We start from the raw sequence: 4,477 nt of genomic DNA, 5'->3' as shown, positions 1-4,477 counted from the left end.
CGTAACGTCTTTTTTATTGATTTTTTCAAGGGCACCACAGAAAAAACATAGCTTTTTAGGGGATCCACCATCTAAAAAATGTTGAAAACCATGGTTACATAGTGAAGTTTACATATAGATCTTTACCTTTATTGGAAATAATTGCTTTCGGATGGTAATTTATACCGAGAGAGTTAACCAAAATTTTAAGAACTTAGGTCCAACCATCTTCACAGCTGGAGCAGGTGTGTCTCAAATTACTGATCACAATTTGTGTTAACATATTATATTGCTGCAATTTCTTTTGAAAATTTCTTTACTGGTTAACGCCTCAACCACTATGTAAATATGAACCAGAAAAGGGCCTCTAGGCGACTCCGTATGTTAGTGATACTGATAAATCGATTGAGATGTATGGCTCCGCTTTCTTCCGTTGAAAACAGTACAGGCCAAAGCGGCTTGGTTGGTTGGTTGGCTCTGAGCACTATGGGACTTAACATCTATGGTCATCAGTCCCCTAGAACTTAGAACTACTTAAACCTAACTAACCTAGGGACATCACACAACACCCAGCCATCACGAGGCAGAGAAAATCCCTGACCCCGCCGGGAATCGAACCCGGGAACCCGGGCGTGGGAAGCGAGAACACTACCGCACGACCACGAGATGCGGGCAAAGCGGCTTCTTAGGCACTCATTGCACAGATGTACTGAAATACAAGTCGCCGAGGAATAAAATAAATAGGAATTGCAGGGATGCCAAGACAAAATGAGTGCATGAAAAATGTAAAGAAATCGAAAAAGAAGCGATTGTCGTAGGAAAGTCAAAACAGCCTTCGGTGAAATTAAAAGAAATGATGGAAACATTAAGAGTGCAACGGGAATTCCACTATTAGATACAGAGGAGAGGGCGGATAGGTGGAAAGAATACAATGAAGGCCTCTATGAGGGGGAAGATTCGTCTAATGTGATAGAAGAAAAACTATGAGACGATTTAGAAGGGATAGGGGATCCAGTATTACAATCAGAATTTAATGGTCCTTTGGAGAAAAAGATCAAGTAAGGCAGGAGGGATAGATAACATTCTATCAGAATCTTTAAAATCATTGGCGGAAATGACAACAAAACGACTATTCACATTGGTGTGTAGCATGTACGAGTCTGGCGACATACCATCTGACTGTCGGAAAAGTCATCCACACAATTTCGAAGACTGTAACAGCTAACAAGTGCGAGAATTATCGTACAATTAGCGTAACAGTTCATGCATCCACGTTGATGACAAGAGTAATATACAGAAGAATGGAAAAGAAAGCAGAGGATGTGTTAAATGACGATCAGTTTGGCCTTAGGAACGGTAAAGGCACCAGAGAGCCGTTTCTGACTTTGCGGTTGATGATGTAAGCAACAATAAAGGAAAATCAAGACACGCTCATTGTATTTGCTGACTTGGAAAAATGTTCGAGAATGTAAAACGGTGCAGGATGTTCGAAATTCTGAGAAAAATAAGGGTAACGAAACTTCCTGGCAGATTAAAACTGTGTGCCGGACCGAGACTCGATCTCGGGACCTTTGCCTTTCGCAGGCAAGTGCTCTACCAACTGAGCTACCCAAGCACGACTCACGCCCCGTCCTCACAGCTTTACTTCTGCCAGTATCTCGTCTCCTACCTTCCAAACTTAACAGAAGCTCTCCTGCGAACCTTGCAGAACTACCACTCCTGAAAGAAATGATATTGCGGAGACATGGCTTAGCCACAGCCTGGGGGATGTTTCCAGAATGAGATTTTCACTCTGCAGCGGAGTGTGCGCTGATATGAAACTTCCTGGCAGATTAAAACTGTGTGCCGGACCGAGACTCGAACTCGGGACCTTTGCCTTTTGCGGGCAAGTGCTCTACCAACTGAGCTACCCAAGCACAACTCACGACCCGTCCTCACAGCTTTACTTCTGCCAGTACCTCTTCTCCTACCTTCCAAACTTAACAGAAGCTCTCCTGCGAGCCTTGCAGAACTAGCACTCCTGAAAGAAAGGATATTGCTGCAGAGTGAAAATCTCATTCTGGAAACATCCCACAGGCTGTGGCGAAGCCATGTCTCCGCAATATCCTTTCTTTCAGGAGTGCTAGTTCTACAAGGTTCGCAGGAGAGCTTCTGTTAAGTTTGGAAGGTAGGAGACGAGGTACTGGCAGAAGTAAAGCTGTGACGACGGGGCTTGAGTCGTGCTTGGGTAGCTCAGATGATAGAGCACTTGCCCGCGAAAGGCAAAGGTCCCGAGTTCGAGTCTCGGTCCGGCACACAGTTTTAATCTGCCAGGAAGTTTCATATCAGCGCACACTCCGCTGCAGAGTGAAAATCTCATTCTGAAAATAAGGGTAATCTATAGGGAGAGACGGGTAATATACGACATGTACAAGAGCCAAGAGGAATAATGAGAGTGGACGACCAAGTACGAAGTGCTTGCGTTAGAAAGGGCGTAGTGTTTCGCCCCTACTGTTCAGTCTGTACATCGAAGAAGCAATGATGAAAATAAAATAAATATTCAGGAGTGGAATTAAAAGTCAAGGCTAAAGGACAACAATGAAACGATTCACTGATGACATTGCTTTCCTAAGTAAAAGTGAAGAAGAATTAAATGATCTGCTGAATGGAACTAAGAGCCTAATGAGAACAGAGTATGAACTGAGAGTAAATCGAAGAAAGACGAAAGCAATGAGGATGTGAGAAACTTAACACCAGGATTGATGGTCACGAAGTAGATGAAGTTAAGGAATTCTGCTACCTAGGCAGCAAAATAACCAATGACGGACGGAGGAAGCAGGACATCAAAAGGAGACTAGCACGGGCAAAAAAGGGTATTCTTGGCCAAGAGAAGTCTACTACGAGGTTTGGAATTTTAATAGAAGCAGTTATTTTTTTACGGCTCATACAAAATAGATACTTGTTTCAAAGTTTTACTGACATTCAAAGTAGTCACCAGCATTATCTATAATCTGTTGCCAGCGATGTGGAAGTCGTAGAATACTCTTAGCAGTGCCAGTTGTGTTGACAGTTCGAGCGGCGCAGTCTATTGCCCGTCGAATTTATAGCAGTTCTGAATCGAATGCCGTGAAGCGTTTCCTTCAGTCTAGAAATCGAGTTGAACTCACGAGGGCTGAAGTTCAGAGCGGTGCAGTAGGTGGTGTAGCACTTAGCAGCCCCATCAGTCAAACAAATCAGTAACAGCTTGCACTGTACTTGCTTGAGCATTTTCCTGCAAAATGATGGTCAGGTTCTGCAGAAAGTGCCATCAGTTCTGTCTCTAAGCTGGTCGTAGGTTGTGTTCCAAAAATGAACAACCCTAGGCCCTGCCTAGAGTTCCGACCTGAACCCAACGGAGCACCTTTGAGACGAGTTAGAACGTCGACTTCGCTCTAGACCCAGCGCCTATCATTACTACCTTCTTTGTTTTCGGTTCATGAGGAATAATGGGTTACCATTCCTCCACCTCATTGGAAGTATCGTTAGCAGATTACGAGCCGCCATTAAGGCGAAGCGTAGGCACACCCCTTATAAATGACCACTAATAGACCACTTAGTGTATGTTTCACCTTATTAGATGATGCCACTAGGTGTACTGCAGTTTTCTCAGATAGACTCCTGAGATTGTAGATCTAAGAGTATCCACTATTCTAATTATTCTTCAAAATATGTTGCAATGCGTATTTTGTATATGTTTATTATTTGTTTGTGTGAATGCATTCACAGAATTTAATTTGTTAACTATGTTTCCTCTGTATGCAACGGTATCGCAGTAGGAGTTAGACAAAGTTGCTTTACAGATTGTGGTTTTTATCAGAAAGCCCTAAATGTCCATCTAGAGGTATTTCACAAGTTATTTCGGCATTACATACATATACGTCGATTCTCACTGGGCCCTTTACATAGATAAATTAGTCTGATGCTTAAAAACAGGAAATGAAAAATATTTGTAAAAAAGTACATAATGTTTCTAATATCAGTTGTAAAGTCTTGTGATGTGTGTGTGTGTGTGTGTGTGTGTGTGTGTGTGTGTGTTTTGGGAGCTTATGGGCGCTCAAAGGCGAGGTTATCAACACCGCCGCCCGGTGTAGCCACGCGGTCTAGGCTCCTTACCACAGTTCGCTCTGCTTCCCCCGTCGGAGGTTCGAGTCCTCCCTCGGGCATTGGTATGTGTGTGTGTGTGTGTGTGTGTGTGTGTGTGTGTGTGTGTGTGTGTGTGCTGTCCTTAGCGTAAGTTAGCTTAAATGGGATTAAGTAGTGTGTAAGCTTAGGGACCGATGATGTCAGCAGTTTGGTCCCATAGGAACTTACCACAAATTTCCAAAATTTTATCTTTAAAACAAACGAATGTGGATAAATTCTCTAAATTTGTTGCACACTCATGCACTCGAATCGACCGCACAATCGCTCCATCTCACATGCGCTAAAACAACGGAAAAAGAATAAGAGTAGCTACATATGAAATTAAAACATAAGTAAA

The 4,477-nt window shown here is 43.1% G+C and overlaps 1 non-coding gene across 1 annotated transcript; it reads right to left on the bottom strand.

Annotated features, from left to right (window-relative positions):
* Positions 1 to 1,821: 1,821 nt before the first annotated feature.
* On the bottom strand, positions 1,822 to 1,896 carry Trnal-caa. Its single transcript has one exon. It is a non-coding gene; the product is annotated as a tRNA-Leu (tRNA).
* Between the last annotated feature and the right edge of the window lie 2,581 nt (positions 1,897 to 4,477).

This window comes from Schistocerca piceifrons, chromosome 1 (assembly GCF_021461385.2).
Source record: "Schistocerca piceifrons isolate TAMUIC-IGC-003096 chromosome 1, iqSchPice1.1, whole genome shotgun sequence".
Lineage (NCBI taxonomy): Eukaryota > Metazoa > Arthropoda > Insecta > Orthoptera > Acrididae > Schistocerca > Schistocerca piceifrons.
This window is presented reverse-complemented; position numbering and strand designations above follow the sequence as displayed.